Genomic DNA, 20068 nt, shown 5'->3' on the forward strand with positions numbered 1-20068 from the left:
GCCCTTGCCTGCTTGGGATCCAGATCCATTCCATAGACATTCCCACCAGTTTTCAGGATCCATCTGGCAGCTGCTTTTTTTTTTTTTTACACTTCAACTGTTTATTCCATAATCAGAAATGGATCTACATTACCACAGAGGATGAAACCACACTGTAAATAGATTGAAAGCAAAATATAGGTAACTTCACACAATGTCTCAGTTACCAACCCAGGGAAATCTAACAGGCTGAGGGGTTCGAGAAGAATGTCACCCACATAGTAACAAAATCTAAGTGCTCTAGAAACCAATACCAGGCTGGCCACAGGCCTCCCTTCACAGGATGGCCCTAATGTGCATGGGTGTTGGGCTCTGTGGTGATTGCGTATTTTTTTTGTGTAGTTGTCTGAGGGCCAACTGCTCTCTTCCTTCTCACTTAGGGAGAGCAGCATGTGAGGGCAGAGCGCACTGTCTTGGAACACAGGGAGCTGTCCGGAGCTGAAGGGAGTGGCCAGGCCCACGAGGTGGGAGGCGGACACAGAGGACACTATCCCACCCAATTGTGGGGCGGGCTGGCCAGCCTGCATCTGCCTGACCCCACCCAGAGAGGGACCGAGAGGGTGTTTGCCTCTTCACTTTCCATCCTTCCATCTGTCACTCTTGCCAGGCCTCCCCCAAAGTGCGTTCAGCTCAATCCCTGAATGTAAAAGGGCATGGGGTGGGGGGTCCACTCTAGTGCCCCCTGACTCCCAGCGACAGGACCTGGTCTCAGCACGGTGGCCACAGCTGCAGAACATAGATCCATTTCAAGAAAAGTTGGAAATGCAGACTTTTGTATGAGCCCCTATTCCAAAAGGTGGCAGTTTATTCACGTTGTGGCAAAGACGCCTTCAAGAGTAACATAAGGGGTAAAATCAGGGCCAAACTAGGCCATTTCCTCATCCAATCTCTCGAGGTACATGGACAGAACCAAGTTTCAGCTCTTTGCAGGACACTTCCAGGGCTTTTTAAGCCTAAAGGACAGAGTAGTCTTTCTCCATTCCTGTTCTTTGGGATTTTTTCCATTATCAGATAAAAGGACATGTGCATTGGGGCAATCCTCTTGAGATACAATATTCTAGTTGCACCCATGTGACGATGACAGCGCCCCTCACGGGGAGGGAGATGACAGATGGGGAGCAGGGAATTCAGGTGGCCTGCAGGCCGGGCATCTGCTGGACCTTTACCACTTGAGGTTGGCAGGCTGCCCTGGGCCCTGCTAGGAGGTGTGCAGGGCTCCTGGGCCCAGGCTGAGGGGAGTCGTTCCCCTAGCCACTACTGGTACAGCTCCTGCACATGGGCACTGGTCTCCAGGGGCCATACTGGGATGGCAGTGTAGATGCCTTCCATTTGCTGCAAAAATGCCCTGTCCGCACGCCCATCCTCTGTGTGGGCTTGGCACCTGCCACTTAAGCATCTCTGGCACAGGCCAGGACCTCCACAGATTGGCAGGGGAAATTGTCCCTGTATAGCTTCAGGACCACTTCTGGATATCCCGAAAACTGTAAGCAGCCTCTAAGCGTTGGGGAACCTCCATCCCTGGAAGTCTTTGCTCCTCAGGGTGTGGTAGGTGAGCACCCCCACGTCCTCGTTGAACAGCTCCGTGGCCATGTGCCTGAAGATGTGCGCCAGGTACCTGTCAGAGCTGGCACCTTCATGGAGCCTCAGCTCCTCCTCCTACATGTCTCCAAACAGAGTGTCCACGGCAGCATCATTGGAGGCAAGGTCACTCTGCTCCATTATCTGCACAATTTCACCTGAGGTTAGCATGCAGTCAGCACCCTGGGAACTATGTAAGACTGTGGGAATATCTTCCTGAAGGGCCTCCTGTTTCTTGTCATAACACAGGGCCACAATGACGTGGAAAATCTTGTCTGGGGACAGGTTCTGCCATCTGGCGAAGCAATCCTTCACCAGAGAGCCCACGATCTGCTGGGGAGACTTGGCCGTGCAGAGGTGGGGGTGATGGGGTGACCCAGCACACACTCTGCATATCGGACCCAGCCGGGGCAGCGGAGGTCAGCACGGTCGCCGGGGCTCTTCCTCATGACGCACAAATTCCTTCTGACTCTCCAGGATGCTGAAGTCTGCAGCTATCTTCATGTCTAAGACGGTGTGCCCCAAGGCTTTTGAGGAAGCCACAGAGCCTTCTGGATGCATCAGTGACACTGAGGCTGAATTCAGCAGCAAAATAAGGCAGAGTCTGAGGACACACGGACACTGCCAGCACCTTATGCTGTGAGGTATCCCATTTCTCATTAAGGTTCAGAACACAGAAGAAGTCCTTGGTGTTCTGCTGAGAAAGTTGGACTCCTTCTCTGTAGTCACATAACTGTCACATGCCAGGCAGTCACTCAGAAATATCTTGACATTGGCTGACTTATGGAATTCTCCCTTCACCCTGTTCTCCTGAGCCGGACTCCAGACTTTGCTGCATTCTCTTGGTCTTTGGTTATTTATTTATTTATTTATTTATTTATTTATTTTTACTACATTTCTTCTTTGCGAAGTGCTCACACTTCATCTGGAGTGGGGCGAGCAGGGGCCCGTTCCAGTGACCCAGAGGAAGCAAAGGGAGAGCAGTCACAGTGGTTGCCCTGGTGCTGCTGGAGGTATCCTTTCTTCCTTGTGGAGCGTCTAGGGAGGGGAAGTGGCTACAATGCCAGAGGCTGAGTTCCAGGAGGCCAGCAGCGCTGTCAGGATGGTGCCAGCATCGCTGGTCCATTGGTGCCTGGTCTGTCCTCTGGAGATTGAACCTACAGGACTATTAAGGGAGCCAGTCCCCAATCCCGAGTCTCCCCCCCACCCCATCATTGGAAGCCTGAGGGCCAGGAGGAGGGTCTAAGAGGTCTACCTTCCATATGCTCACCAGTCCCCACCACGCCACTCCAGACCAGCACACTGGTTCCCCCGTTAGCCGTCCCCTGATCAATGGAGCCTAAGGGCTGGTAGGGGTGGTGGGGTAGTGGGGGGTGGGGAGGGGGTGGGGCGGTGTTAGAATGGACTGAAAGGTGCTCAATGCACCTCATGGTGATCGTCATTTGGTCGTCATGGTCACTGGCTTTCCATATATATATAGATGCTCAGAGTCACTAATCATCCAAGAAATGCAAACCAAACGACAATATGGTATCATCTACACCTGTCAGGATGGCTATCATCAACAAATCAACAAATGGCAAGTGCTGATGAGGATGTGGAGAAAAAGGATGTGGCAGTAATACAGTAGAGAATGTTAACACTCCATTGACATCATTGGATAGATCATCAAGAAAAATCAACAAGGAAAATTAAATGGCACACTAGATCACAAGGAAATAAGTGATATATTCAGAACATATCAACCCAGAGCAGCAGAATTTACATTTCTTTCAAGTGCACATGAACATTTTCTATAATATAACACATGTTAGGACATAACATAAGTCTCAGTAAATTTAAGAAGATTGAAATCATATTGAATATCTTCTATGTGTATGACCACAATGATAAAAAACTAGAAATCAATTATAAGAAAAAAATCTGAAAAACACATGGAGGCTAATTGGCATATTGCTAAACAATTCCTGGAAGCATGCAGGAAACAGCTCATTAATGATGTTTCTCTTTCAATTTTTCTATTTATCATTCTCCCTTCTTCTCTCTCTAAAATTCAATAAAAACATATTTTTAAAAATGAAGCAATACATTAAAAACATCGTAAACCATGATCAAGTTGTATTTATTCCTGGGATGCAAGGTTGTTACAAAATCTGTACATCAATAAATGTAAAACACCACATAAACAAAATGAAGAATAAAAAACCACCTGGTCATATAAATAGATGCAGAAAACATATTTGATAAAATACAGCAGCATTTACAATAATAACTATCAGCAAAGTGGGAATAGAGGGAACATACCTCAACAAAATGAAGGCCATAATATGAAAACACCACAGCACACATCATACTCAATGGGCAAAAAGTACAAGTGTTTCCCTTAAGATTGGAAACGAGACAGGGAATCTGCTTTCACCACTCTTCTTCATGATAGAACTGGAAATCTTAGCCACAGCTATAGACAAGGGGAAGAAATAAAAGGCATCCAAATTGGAAAGGAAGAAGTAAATGTAATTATTTACAGATGACATGATACTGTATATAAAGAACCCTAAGAACTCCAAAACAAAATAAAATAAGAACTACTACAACTTATAAGTTCAGTATAATAGCAGGATACAAAATTAATATTTAGAAATTTGTTGCATGTTTATATGCCAATAGTGAAATATTAAAGGGAAAACCAAGAAAGTAATCCCATTTACAATTGCACCAAAGAAAAAATACCTAGGAATAAATTTTTTTAAAAATATATTTTATTGATTTTGTACAGAGAGGAAGGGAGAGAGATAGAAAGCTAGAAACATCGATGAGAGAGAGTCATCGATCAGCTGCCTCTTGCACACCCCCTACTGGGGATATGCCCGCAACCAAGGTACATGACCTTGACCGGAATCGAACCCGGGTCCCTTCAGTCCCCAAGCCGACGCTCTATCCATTGAGCCAAACCGGTCTCGGCAGGAATAAATTTTAAAAAGGAGTTAAAAGACCTGTACTCAATAAACTATAAGGCACTGAAGAAAGAAAATGAAGAAGATACAAATAAATGAAAGTACATACAGAGTTCATGGGTAGAAAGAATTAAGATCATTAAAATGTCCATACTACACAAAGCAATCTACATATAGCTTCTTTGTAATCCCTGTTAAAATACCAATAGTGCATTTCACAGAGCTAGGACAAATAATCCAAAAATTTATATGGAACCACAAAAAATCCTGGATAGCCTCAGAAATATTGAAAAAAAGAACAAAGTTGAGGATATCATGCTACTCATATCAAACTATACTACAAGGCTATAGTAATAAAAACTGCATGGTACTGGCATAAAAGCAGACATATAGATCAATGGAACAAAATAGAAAACTCAGAACTAATCACATGTCTATCTGCTCAATTGATATTTGACAAAGGAGGCAAGAAGATACAATAAGGTAAAGACAGTCTATTCAATAAGGTGTGCTAGAAAATTTTGACAGATAAGTGCAAAAAAGAAAGGAAGGAAAGAAGGAAGGGAGGAAGGAAGGAAGGAAGGAAGGGAGGAAGGAAGGAAGGGAGGAAAGAAGGAAAGAAGGAAGGAAAGAAAAAAGAAAGGAAGGAAGGAACTAGACCACTTTCTTACACCTTATACAATAATAAACTCAAAATGGATTAAAGACTTAAATGTGTGCCTCAAAGTCATAAAAATCATAGAATAAAACATAGGCAGTAAAATCTCAAGCATTTTTCAAAACAATATTTTTTTCCTGATATTTATCCTCAGGCAAGAGACATCTAAGAAAAAAAAAAACAAATTTGATTACATCAAACTAAAAAGTTTTGCACAGAAAAGAAAAACATCAAAAATAGCAAACAAAAAATGAAGAAACAACCTACTAAAAGGGAGAACATATTTGCCAATGGTACATCTGATACCATTAAATACATTTGGATAAGGGGTCAATATCCAAAATTTATAAGGAACTCATACTAATCAACATAAAAAACACACCCACCCACAACCCAATTTAAAAATGGTCAGCCCAGCTGGTGTGGCTTGGTGGTTGAGTTTCAACCCATGAACCAGGAGGTCACAGTTCAATTCACAGTCAGGGCACATGCCTGGGTTACTGGCTGGAACCCCAGAAGAGGATGTGCAGGAGATAGCTGATCAATGATTCTTTCCCATCATTGATGTTTCTATCCCTCTCTCACTCTCCCTTCCTCTCTCTGAAATCAATAAAAAATAAAAACATAAAAATGGGCAGTGGTTCTGAATAGACACTTCAGAGAGGACATACAGATGGCCAATAGACTTATGAAAAGATACTCAACATTACTAATAGTAAGAGAAATGTAAATTCAGACCACGATGAGATATCACCTCACACCTGTGAGAATGACTATTATCAGGAAATCAACAAACAAGTGTTGGTGAGGATGTGGAGAAGAGGGAACCTTAGCGCACTTTGGTGGGAATGCAGACTGGTGTAGCCACTATAGAAAACAGTATGGAGTTTCCTCAAAAGATAAAAAATAGACCTACCTTACCACCCAGTAATTCCATTTCTGGAGATTTAGCTGAAAAACCCCAAAACACTAATTTGTAAAAATATGTGCATCCCTATGTTCATTGCAGTGTTATTTACAATAGCCAAGCTATGGAAGCAACCCAAGTGCCCATCGATAAGGAGTGGATAAGAAAACTGTGGTACAAAAATACCATATAATATTACTCAGCAATAAAAAGGAATGAAATCTTACCATTTGTAACAGCATTGATGTATCCAGAGGGTATTATGCTTAGTGAAATAAATCAGAGAAAGAAAAATACCATATGATTTCAATTCATGTGGAATCTAAAAAAAATAAAAATAACAAACAAACAAAATTGAAACATACTCATAGATACAGAGGAAGGGGGGTTGGAGCACTGGGACTAAAAGGCATAAATTGGTAGCTACAAAATAGTCACAGGGTAGTAAATAAAGTATAAATAATATCATCAATAATATTGTGATAAGTATGTGTGATGCCATTAGGGGTACTGGAAATGTCAAGGGGAGCACTATGTAAAGTATATGGTTGTCTAACCACTAAGCATATACCCAAAATAATCTATACTGATAAAAGGGTAATATGCTAATTAGGCAGGACATCTTCTGAACATCTCCTGGACATCCTTCCGGATAAGCCATGGTAGCAGGGGTGGAGCAGAAGCAGTAAGGCGTGATCAGGCTGGCAGGGGGGAGCAGTTAGGGGTGATCAGGCTGGGAGGGGGTAGTTAGGGGCTATCAGGCCAGCAGGGGAGGGAAATTGGGGTGACCAGACCAACAGGGAAGGTCAGTTAGGGTTGGTCAGGCTGGCAGAGGAGGGCAGTAAGGGGCAATCAGGCCAGCAGGGGAGCAGTTAGGGGGTGATCAGACTAGCAACCAGAGATGGGTAGGGGCGATCAGGCAGGCAGACAGGTGAGCAGTTAGGATCCAGTGGTCCCTGATTATGAGACGGATGTCTGACTGGTTCATTTCAGCATTTAACATCATTTTCTTTTAAAAGAAACCATCATTATCATTGTTATCATCATCATCATTATCATCATCATCATCATCATCATATCATCATCACAAAACAGCAAAAGTTGCCAGGCCAGTGTGGTTCAGTGGTTGAGCATCAACCTATGAACCAGGAGGTCATGGTTCGATTGCTGGTCAGGGTGCATGCCTGGGTTGTGGGCTCGATCCCTGGTGAGGGAGGCAACCTATCAATGGTTCTCTCTCATTATTGATGTTTCTATCTCTCCCTCTTTCTTCCTCTCTGAAATCAATTTAAAAAACAACAGCAAAAGTTAACATTTATATAACACTTCATAGTTTATAAATCACCTCAATATACATGATCTCATTTAATCCTTATAAGAATCCTATAAAGTATTATTATCTCCATCTTACATATGAAAACAAAACGAAACAAAACACCAGGTTCTGAGAAGTTGTAACTTGTCCAAAGTCACACTGAGAAGGGCCTGCAACCCAGGCCATGCTGAATAGAGAGAAGTAAGAAATAGTTCACGCCCTGCCTAATGGTTTTCTTACCTATAGTTTCCCACTTCATATGTTTCTCCCTGTGGACAACAAATATTTTCTGAGCATCTACAATGTTTCAGACACTTTCTTAGGACTCCGGGCACAGTGGTACTTAGAATGTAGTAGAGCTTAGTCTCGCTTACACCACAGGAGCCTTCCTTTCACCGCCACTCCTGCTAAGCTGGTGAGAGGGGCTTTCCCATCGTTGGTCCAGGCACAGAATGGGGGCCCTGACACCTTTCTCCACCTCTGCAGCTGCCCCCTCTTCAGTTGATGTGTTGTTTCCTCTTAGTGGAACACAAGTGTGTTGGGATTTACTGTTCTTGCCCTTGTCCTGCCTCATTAGCTGCTAGACAGTAGCCCTCTCTCACTGACAGGGAACACTAAGCTGCCTTATCTTCAGGCAGCCTCACTGTTTAATGCAACAGGCAGAAGCTCCTCAGAAAGTTCCTGTCACTTGTTCCTATTTTCCTCACCTTCCTCTCTGTGGCCTGAGCTATTTGAAGTCTTGGCAACCTACAGCCAGCCAGGCGGCCAAGTTCAGTCAGGGACTGAAAGCACCACAGGCAGCCAACAGGCTTATCATGCTGCATGGGGGAGCCCCAGCTGAAGGCATTTTGCAATTGTTTTCTTACCAAGGCCCCTGGCCAGCAAGTGTAGTTCACTGAGCCAACCCCAGGCTCTCATTCATAACCCTGCTGTCTGTGAGTCCTCTGTGTGCCTGTCGCCCTGCTCTTTCATCCAGGGCTGGGCTGCCCAGAGGTGTGGTGCCCCACAAACATTTCCTTATCCCTGATCATCCCTGATCCGCTGGAGATGTCTGCATGTGACAGCACAGACTCTGACTTCAGCCAAACTTCTCCCCTGCTATCAGAATACTATCTAAACCCAAACAGTGATAAGGATTTTCTAACCATGAACTGGGCCTTTGATTTAAAAGGTCAAATTAATGATGGCCAGCCAGGCCTGAATTCCCAGATTACTGTAGGTTTGGCCTAGTGACCTTAAATGGCAACAGAAGAAGGGACCTATGGGTAGCAAGGGGATCTGTGGGTGTTCTTGGTTGGGGGTGGAGACTTTTACTGTCACCACATCTCTCACCTCCATTTGATCCATTTTCTGATTTTGGGGTGGCTTCCGAAGCTGGGAACTGGATGGCACTATAAAGCTCCTGGCAGAGATGGTGACACAGGTATTTATGGAGTGCTGATTGTGCCTCTGTCTAATTCTGTTTCAAATATTCCCTTCCTCTACCTATCCATGGCCTTTCCCAGTGGGACTAACCCTAAGCACCTAAAAATTCTCTGTCACGAAAGCCTAACAGCTTAATCTTCCCTGGTATAGGGCTGATAAGAGGAAGATAAGCTGATGTCAACAGAAATGAAATGATTTCAGACATGGAGAGCAAGATGGAGGAAAAGTAGAGCACAGTGTAAGTTCCTGTCTGGAAAATAAACGTTGTGGAGGGAAACTTTGTTCCAAGATAGCAAGATAGGAATGATGAGAAAGGGAAGATGTGTTTTTATGCAAATTACCATATTTCTGATTATAAAAGTAATACATACTCACTGTGAAGAATTTGGAAAATAAAAAAAGGAACTACAAAGAAATCACCAATAATTATTGCATGTAAGATTTTGAAATGTTGCCTTTGACTTTTTCTCAGTCCATAAATACATAACCAAATCTCTTATTTTTTGAATATTTAAAATATTTTTAATTTTGTAATTATAAATAACGTGATATTAACATGTTTGTTCCCAAATATTTCTCTAAATTATTTCATAGTGGTGCCTTTCTTTTTGACAGACTAAAAGCATCTCAGGAGGAGGTGAGAGTGACTGTTTTTGGCAGGTGGGAGGGAGAAGGGGCAGCCTGAGACGATGACAGCAATGCTTTGGCTCACAGAGGTCAAGGTCTTCTGTGCAGCTCTCTCCCCTGTGTGCTCGTACTATTGCGGTTTCAGATTACTGTTGACCTTGTGGAGAAGAAACCATATACAAGTCCATCTGATTAACCCTTCCATCCTTTTCACTTTAGCTTGATTTTATCTGGCAATTTGGCCAAAGCATTTGTTGCTTTGAATATTATTGTCGTACAGACAAGTTCTACATGCGGCCCAAACCCTTTTTCTATCACAGCATGGGGAGGTGGGGAAAATTGACATTTCCCACTCTTCCTTAAAGTTAGGCTTCAGGATGTGGTTGAGAGGCTGCCCATCAGATTTGCTCATGGTAGAACGGAGTTTGGAACTCAACCAGGAGGAAGAGGAGGGAAAACAGGAAGCAGGCATTCATTTTGCACTTGCTAGGCTCAGGTTTTATCTGCCCACCTCTCCAATGCTGGTTCCTTTCCCATCCCAACACTGGAGGGAACCACTGTTATCAGATTAGTGTGGAGCTTTCTATTCCCTTTTTGGTCCATTTTCCAACTATGCATATATATACATATATTCTATTTTTTGTTTTGGGTCTCGAACTTTTTGTGGCAAAATACACATAACATAAAATTTACCATCTTAACCATTTGTAAGTGTGCAGTTCTGCGGTATTAAACACATTCATAATGTGCAACCATCACCACCATCCATCTCTAGAACTCTCTTCATCTTCACAAACTGAAACCCCAGACCTATTTATTAAACATTCACTTACCATTTCCCCCTCCTCATAGCTCCTGGAAACCATCATACTATTGTACTTTCTATCTCTACGACTATGACTACCCCAAGTACTTCATATAAGTGGAATCATCCCTATATGTCTTTCTGTGACTGGCTTATTTCACCTAGCATAATGTCCTAAAGGTTCCTCCACATTGTAGTATATGCCAGAATTTCCTCCATTTTTAAGATGAAGAATATTTCACTGTATGTATAGATCACATTTTGCTTATCTTTTTGTTCATTGGTGAACACTTGGGTTACTTCCATGTTGTAGTTATTGTGAGTAATGCTGTTATGAACATGGGTATACAAATATGTCTTCAAGACTCTACTTTCACAGTATCTATGAGCTGTGGCCTATAATATCAGCACAGTCTCTGATGAAGGGTGAATCTCATTGCTACTACTACCTCTAGACCTTTCCAAGCTCACCTACAGTTGGAGTGATTATACTATAGTCCTTGTGGGATTGAGATAATTTTTTTTAGCCCTGCAGGATGTTTCTGCTATTGAAAGGAGCTAACACAGTCTGCTGCATTTTTTAACTGGCTCTTTGAAAGAAGCCCACCATGATGTGGACTCCTATCTCATGAGCCCCCTTGATGCTTTTAATATACTGAATATGTACAATGAGTCCTGCTATATTTTTTTTCCTGGAAAAAACAACAACACACACACAAAAAAAACCCTTTCCTTTGCACTTAAGGATACCTACACTTGTAAAGATTTTGCATATAAGAGGCTACAATTAAGTTAATATATTCAGAATGTCTATTTTCAAATGAAATGAGTGGCAATCATTAGCATGTTCTATTTAAAGAAGAGGAATATATGGTTCCATTTTATTTTTTTAAATATATATTTTATTGATTTTTGTACAGAGAGGAAGGGAGAGAGATAGAGAGTTAGAAACACCAATGAGAGAGAGTCATCGATCAGCTGCCTCTTGCACCCCCTACTGGGGATATGCCCGCAACCAAGGTACATGCCCTTGACCAGAATCGAACCCTGGGGCCCTTCAGTCCCCAAGCCGACGCTCTATCCATTGAGCCAAACCGGTCCCGGCATATGGTTCCATTTTAAAAGAGGCTTTTAGAGGAATTCAGGCTACAATGGAGTGAAGAGACATTATTAGAATGTTAAAAAAAAAAGAAAAAAAAAGAAAAAGTTAATGAGATAATGCAAGTATTGAGCATATAGGACATTGTTAAATAATGTTTATTCCCATCTATGCTTCTAGCCACTTACTTAGCCTTCTGCATTCACCATCTGTTTATTGGGTACCAGCTATGTGCCAGAAGGCACTTTACACAAGTACTGTGACTGTGGAGTGTAGGGGTGCCTCAGAGAGGGTATCCCAGTTTCAGAGGGTTTTTAATATAGTGAAAAAGACAGGTGTGGCTAACTGGACTCAATGAAATGGTATGCACAATAAAAATATTGTGTTCTCAGTCCTCATCTCTCAGCAAGGAAAATAAGAGAGAACTTTACAGAAGTGTTTCTTGAACTTCACCTTGAAGGATGAGAATGAATTCACCAGACAGGTAAGAAGAGCGGTGTAAAAGCAAAGACAGAGGAGCATGGAGTACTCTAAAACTGATTAGCTTTTCTCTTTCTTTTCTAGAATGCCCGGCCTGGAATTATTATAGTCTCTCTTTTGGTGCACATCCACGTTCAAATACCTGGGCAATGTAATCAACAGAGAAGTCAAGAATTACTAATGCCCCTTGCATACTGGAGCTTGGAGCTCCATAAATGAGCCCAGGCCTACAAGTTGATCTAGAAAATGCTTAGCTCATACTTTTCTGTTACCTTTTCAGAGTGATAAGAAAGCAAATCACAATACAGTGGTGCCTCACACAACGAACTTAATTCGTTCCAGGAGCAAGTTTGTTATGCGAAAAGTTCGTTATGTGAAACGTGTTTTCCCATAACAATGCATGTTAAAAAAAATAATTCGTTCTGTAGCATAAAATATGCTAAGATGACATAAAAAGATAATTTTTTTGTTATTATTCACCTATGTTTTTCATGAAATAGTTTTGATACTCCTTTGGCTACTTTGGCTGATTTGATTGCATCCTTATTTGTCAAAATGGTGAAAATGGTGGTCTTGCTGAGGCCAAACTCTTTGACGAGGTCACACTGTTTTACCCCACATTCACTCCTTCTAATTATTTCCTGTTTCATTTCAACAGAAATCACCTTCCTGCTTTTTTTTAGAAGCCATGATATAAAAAAATATTGAGTTTAACTTAAAAGGACGACTGCCGTGATACGTGCATGATTTAATTCGTAATGAAGAACGATTGCCGCGATACGTGCTTAAGTTAAGCGCAGTGACTAACGACTGCCTGCAGTGCCTGTGCGGAAGGATGCAATACATCGGCAGCGATCGTGGAAGCTCGGGCGAAGCGTCGTGGAAGCTCGGGCAAAGCAGTCGTGGAAGCTCGGGCGACTTCGTTGTGTGAAACGAAGTTCGTTGTATGAATCATGAAATGAAGTTCGTTGTGTGCAGCGTTCGCTGTGCGAGGCGTTCTTTATGCGAGGCACCACTGTAGTGGTGTCTGACTGTAAATAGGTTCTGCCTATCCCTGCTTTGACAATGAGAGATTTTTCTCTTTGGAATCATTTAATCTCATTTTTAAAAGAAGTACTGATGTGGTAATGGGTGTATGGATATTTCTAATAACAACAAATGATCAATGATTCTTCCAGCAAAAATAGAAGAAAGTCATCTAGTGGGCAGAAAAGTCTGTTCTTCCATGCTCATTTAATAAAGAAAATTCCGAGCATGAATTAATTTGTAATTAAAAGTGGCCATTCCCAGATACAGTTCTTATCTCTCTATATTTTTTGTAATGCTTTTATAAGCATTTTATAAACCACAGGCATCCACCAGCTACTGCTGAGACACAAAAACATGGTAGGAAATTAGCATCCTGAAACCAACATGAAGAAAATACCAACTTTTGATGGGTATTTTAAAAGAAATTCTAGTCCAGTGGTAGCTGAGAGATGACTCATTCTATTGACAGAAGACCAAGAAAAATAAAGTGGAGAGGATGAACAAAAACAAGAATCTGTTTTACATAATTCTCATTTTCATGTGAAGCTCTGTTCAAAAGGCTCGTGAAATTAGCCAGCAATTTAACTACCTCATTATATACAGTATCAGGCAAAGTACACCAGGTTTTTTTAAGCTAGGGATGATGACAGCTGGGCATTGTAATCAATAGAGAAGCCAAGAAGAAGGTCTAAGCCAATAAAAAGATTGCCATAGACCATAACCTACCTACCATCTATAACACCAAGAAAAGGTCAAAGCCTATCAAAAAGATTGGGAGGATCTTTTGATTGCAGCAAAGACACATTCAAGTGACCTCAGAAAAGGTGGTCCAGGGAGTTATCAGTGGATCTCAAACTTGGCAACACATTCACTTCACCTGAGGAATATTTATTTATTTATTATTTTTAAATATATTTTTATTGATTTCAGAGAGGAAGGGAGAGGAATAGAGAGATTGAAACATGAATGATAAGAGAGAATCCTTGATCAGCTGTCTCCTGCATGCCCCATACGGGATTAAACCTGCAACCCAGGCATATGCCCTGACCGGAAATTGAACCTTGACCTCTTGGTTCATAGGTTGACATTCAACTGAGCTATGCCAGCCAGACATACCTGAGGAATTTTTAAACTACTGATGTCTGGGTCTCACTCCGGCTATAGTCATTGATTCAGTCTGGAGTGAGATTTGGGGATCAGATTTTTTTTTTAATACCTTAGGTAATTCTAACATAAAGCAGAATTTAAGAACTATTGATAGAGATATATAGCAACTGGAACTGGAGTAGGAAAATGCTAGGAAACAAAATGATCAAGGCTACTGTATTGCAGTTTTAGGGAGCAACAGTCACAAGGTGTCCTGTGTGAATGGTGCACCGTAGAGTACAGCTCCATGATCCTGTGGCAATGTTGATGATGGATACTCTCTCCATCCCTACAATTGGGTGATAAACAGATTGTTACTCACATATTGAAAGCTGCCTCATGTGCTTTCATTATAGCTGTGTTACCGATGACCCAAGTCTCTTGATTTCCCAATTTCAAATTCTTGAGAAAGGACCTTAACACATCCAGCTCATTTTTTTGAGACAGATGACAAAAATCACCTGCTTCTGACCAGCCTATGGATGAAGGACGCTTGAGCCAGGTGGCCACCCCAGGCCATCACGACTGGGGAAACATGTGGTGCTGGCCGTTAAGGGACCAGAGCTCTGGGCATGGCACGTGACTTCGAGAAGTGTAAGTAGGAAGATGATGGTAGATCTTAAATGCAATGAGTTTGGTAGAAGCTGACAGATTTCATTAACAGTGTTGAAGCTTAGGTGGCCATAAAATTAACTGGACAGATAAAGACACTTGAGAGAGAAATAGTGCTGTTAATAGTAACATTGGAATAGTAGGTGTAGACTGGAACAGTCTCATGCAAAGTGGCATATATGGCTTAAATTGTGATAGAAAAGGAGAAAGAAAAAAAAAAAAGACCTAGATAAAATTGCAATATATGGATATGAAGTAGTCATGTGTTACAGATATAGATGGAAGAACCATAGTGAAGAAAGATCTATGAAGAAATATACTCAGGCAATTTCTCTTATATAAGGTGGAAATTTATGGAGTCAGGCATCTCTTCATTCTATTATAATACAATTCTATATATGCAAATTGCCCTCATAAGACAGCTGTATTAATTTCCTAGGGCTATCACAACAAATTACCACAAATTGGATGGCTTGAAACAATATAAATTTATTGTCACAATTTTGGAAGCTAAAGGTCCGAAATTAAAGTGTCCTGAGACTCTATTGTTTAAGATTCTAGGGGATATTCCTTTCTTGCTTCCTGCAGCTTCTGGTGGCTCCAGACATTCCTTGGCTTCTGGATGCGTAACTCCAACATTTACTTCTGCTGTCACATGGCTTTCTACTCTTTCCTCTCCATGTCTCTTTTGTCTCTATAAGGACACTTGTCATTGAATTTATGGCCCATCCAGTTAATTCGGTATGTCTTATTTTGAGATCCTAAACTTAATTACATCTGCAAAGGCCTTTTTTTTCCAAGTAAATTCACATTCACAGGTTTCAGGTGGGCATATATTTTGGGGAGCCACCATTCAACCCACCATCGCAGGTTAAGGACCTTAGAGTCAGCTTCATTTAGAATAGAATGACCTGAAGAAAAAGACATACTCAAGAATCCATTTTTAGGTACTATATATTAGAATATATGTTGCACTAGAAAACCTGTATGAAACTGACCTAAACAATAAAGTAAATTTATGGTCTCACAAAAAGTCAAAATATAGGTCTAGCTTCAGGTGAGGCTGAAATCAGCAGCTCAGCCATGATTCATTCCAAGCCTCCACTTTGCCCTTCATGGAGTTTCTTCATAATAAAGCTGGTTTCACTTGTGATCTTATAATGGCAGCCTATAGTTCCAACTATTCTAGTTCAGAATCTCCAGGAAAGAGTAGGCTCTCCCCCGCCCCTTTTTTTTTGTCTAATCCTCTAATCCTCACCTGAGAATATGTACCACTATTCATTGATTTTTAAAGAGAGATGAGTGGAGGGAGGGAAGGAGGGAGGGAGGGAGGGAGGGAGGGAGGGAGAGAGAGAGAGAGAGAGAGAGAGAGAGAGAGAGAGAGAGAGAGAGAGAGAGAGAGAGAGAGAGAGAGAGAAAGAGAAACATCCAAGAGAAATGTGAGATAAACATCCATCAGTTGCCTCCTTATGTGCCTTGACCAGGGATTGAACCTGAAACTTAGGTATGTGCCACAACCATTTTGGTGTATGGGTCAATGCTTCAACCAACTGAACTAGCAGGCCCATTTTTTAATAATGAAAACTGAACACTGGAATGAATTAAATTGGACTCTCATTGTTCTCGACTTAAAGTGATACTCTAAATTGGCTTAAGTTAATTGGGACTGACTCCTAGAGTTGGGGTGGGGTCAACTGAACCCAAACCACATGGCTGAGACTTAAGATACTGTTTAAAATAAGGAAAATAATAGGATACTGAAGATACAACTAGCATCACAGAATCACTACAGGTATTAGCAAATAATGAACATGAGGAACTAACAACTGAAGTAATTTTCAAAGTGTACATCATGCACCATGGACATCACACATGAACTATATCATATGTTTGCAATACCTGTAAGAGGTATGATAATTATTCCCATTTGATTGATCAGGAAATGGAGGCAAGAGATGTTAAGTAGCTTACTCAAAGTCCCACAACTAGTAAGAATATTATTCTGAAGGCAATGATGACTGTCATAATAAAATTTGTTTTATAAATATCATTCTGGCAGTACCATGGGGAAAAGATTGGAAGGACAAGAGGGGTTACTGGAAGGTCAGCAATCCAGATAAACAGCCAGGAAGACTTGAACTATGGAATGAGCAGTGAGAACGAGAAGAAATAACTGGTGTGGGAAATGTCAAGGAAGTAGAGTCACTCGACTTGGTAAATTCATATGGAGCAACAATATAGGAATCAATGATGAGCCCTAGGTCTTCAACTTGAATGACTCAACTCATTCACCACCACTAACTGAAACTATAATAATAGCTTACCTTTATAGAGTGCTTACTTTATTTTATTAAAATATGTTTTTATTGATTTCAAAGAAAATTTTATAGAGTTACCTTTAAAAATTAAAATAGAACTGCCTTATGACCCAGAGGTTCCAATTCTGGGAATTTATCTGAAAAAAACAAAACAAAAAACAAACAAACCCTGAAACACCAATTGGAAAGAATATATGCTCCCCTATCTTCATTGCAGCATTATTTACAATAGCTAAGAGATGGAAGCAGCCCAAGAGTCCATCAATAGGAGTGTATAGAAATGGTGGTACATTTACACAATGGAATACCACTTGGCCATAAAAAATAAGAAAATTTTGGCCATAAACAAATAAGGAGTCAGATTGGGACATATTTCATGGGGTTAATAAAACATTTAAGTGGAGGTGTCCTGAGGACCAAAGGTCCTCCAACAATGATAGATAACAAAATCTCCTGGGACACTTGAAAAAATAAATCTGGGGAGTGTATTGGGGTCTGGATGTCTGTCTTAACAAATTTCCCCAAATTCTTTGGAAGCCTAGAAAAGATCTGGAATAAACGTTGGTTGGTCATGTGACCTTATGAAAAGTCATTTAGTGTATAATATAATATAAGGCTGACTCTGTTTATGCAAAGCTTTTGGTTTCCAAAAGAGGTCTTGCAAATATATATCTCCTCATTAATTGGATTTCAAGAAAGAAAACTTAAAACTTACATTGATTAATGTAAGGCTTTTAATATGTAAAAACACTTTAATATTCACCAAAATAGCAACAGTGGTTTTCTCGGGTTAAGGGTGCTTCAGGCAAGATTTGTAGTTGCAAGCATTAGAAAAACAATTATGGTTGTTTTAAGCTTACAACAGATTTATTTTAAAATACCTGAGATAGTTTACAAAATCTTAAGGCAGGGAGGGAGGAGGCATAAAGGACTGAATAGGCTAGCTCAGGAAGCCAGGAGCAATGTTCAAAATCACCCCAAAGCCAGTTCGGTGAAGTCACTATTGCTCCAGGCTTTGTCTGGAAACTTCCTCAATGTGATGAAAGACATCAATGTACAGATTCAATAAACTCAATAAATTCCACTTATTTGTGGATGGATCTATATATACATAAGATTTAGGCAGTGGGTATAAGCTACAGTTCTGCAGTGCCACATGGCCAGAGAAGACCAAGAGCCTAAAAGTTAATTATGAACAAAAAACCCAACTGACTGCTGTGTTCCTTTCAGGAAGAACGTTCTTGTTATTCTTATTGAGAACCAGAGGGAGAGGAGGGCCAGAGAGACTTCCCCCTGACTCCTTGCTACAGACGTGGACCTCTAGTCAAGTATCCATAAGGCTCTAAGGAAGACCCTGGGGTGACATTCCAGAGTCCCTGTAATAGAAACCCAGCATGTCCCAGACTCTTGCTTGTCTTAGAATGCAGCGAAGACCTGAAGCTCAGAACTGGGATTTCATAGAGCCTGCTTCTGCTTTTAAATACGAACCAGACTTATGGCTGAAGGTGTTTTACTTTTTAACCTGAGAACAAGCAAGTATTTAAGAACTTATTCACCTGGTAGACCTTCTGAGTGGTGTATTTTTTGGGCCAGGCACTAGGTTGGATTGAGCAGTTGAGGATGAAGAAGGGCAGGTCTAGCCCCTTAGGGAGCTCATAGTCGGGTAGAGGAGCAGAAAACAGGTAAATGTAGTCAGTTAAGTCCAGTGCTAGTTGCTGCACAATCTCCTGGGAGCAGAGAAGAGAACACGTGGAGCACTGGTGGTGGCGGTGAGGTTCTGCAGAGGAAACAAGGTCTGAGCTGATGACAAGAGGCCAACAGGACATGTGCAAAGCCCAGGTATGTGAGACAGCACAGTGAGATCAGGACTCTGCCCTTTAAAGAAGGAATATGGAAAAGAGAGATTCCCAAGGCTTTCAGGGCAAGTATTTTAATAATCACAACTTGGACTTTCTAAATTTGGAGACTTTCACTTTGGAATAGTAAATGTCTTATTTTGTACTCAACCAGGGACAAACACCTGTTTGTTTTTAACCCTCACCTGAGGATATTTTCTCAGTGAGTGACTGCCTTTGCACGTGCCCCCACCAGGGCCTGGGAGAAGCCCACAACCCAGGAATGTGCCCTTGTCAAGAATCAAACCTGGGACCCTTCAGTCCATAGGCCGATGCACTATCCACTGAGCCAAACCAACTAGAGCACAAATACCTGTTTGACGGAGCTCTTTATCCATTGGTCCCTTCTTCCTTCAGTGTTACCTCTGGTGACACTTCATCTCCTGCAATGTCCAGCCAGCCCAGGAAGCTGTTCTTCTGCAGGCAAGTTAGTTCCCCAAGAGGTCTGGGTACACCTGGGAAGAGAGGATGCAGGACAATAACTGCAGAGCATTTAGGAGTCCTGCCAACCACCTCAGACCTCCTGTACTCTCTGGAGTCAGGATGCTGAGATTCGAATACTGTCTCTGATTCTAACTGTATATTTGCCTTGAGGCAAGTTATTTAAGTTTTCTGAGTCTTAGTTTGCTTATTTGTCAAGTGGGAATATTGATAATTTCCACCTCATGGGGATTGTGAGGACTAAATGAGATAAAGCATGTAAGTAAGGTAGATAGCATTGTGCATATTAAGGATCTTAAAAGTGATGATTATTATTACTGTTGTTAATATGCCATGTTCCGATATTTTTTTTTAAAGTCCATGTCCTTTCAATGCTTTTTCACTCCTATAGTTTGCATATAGCCACTGGATAGTTCCATTAAGCTTTACTTTCCTGCGTTTACTAGTATATTATGAAACGAGTGTTGTATGTGCTTTCTCACACCTTAATTGCTCCTCTGAAGGTCCTGACATCAATCTCACCCCCTACAACCGCCACTGGTTGAGAAATGGGGTCATTGTAAACTTTCAAGCAGGGAGGGGAGACACCTGACTTGGTGAGGTTGCTTGCAATATCAATTAATTGTCTTGGAATCAAATGTTTAGCATGTGTCTGGAATAGTTTAGTAGTCTAAGCTCTGATGTCTTCATTTATCAACCACATCAATTTTTTTTTATTTCTGGGGAGATGACACTCAGGC

At 41.4% G+C, this 20068-nt stretch overlaps 1 pseudogene; it reads right to left on the reverse strand.

Annotated features, from left to right (window-relative positions):
* Positions 1-785: 785 nt before the first annotated feature.
* On the reverse strand, positions 786-10369 carry LOC118729624 (annotated as a pseudogene).
* Positions 10370-20068: the final 9699 nt, after the last annotated feature.

This window comes from Pipistrellus kuhlii, unplaced genomic scaffold (assembly GCF_014108245.1).
Source record: "Pipistrellus kuhlii isolate mPipKuh1 unplaced genomic scaffold, mPipKuh1.p scaffold_m20_p_3, whole genome shotgun sequence".
Lineage (NCBI taxonomy): Eukaryota > Metazoa > Chordata > Mammalia > Chiroptera > Vespertilionidae > Pipistrellus > Pipistrellus kuhlii.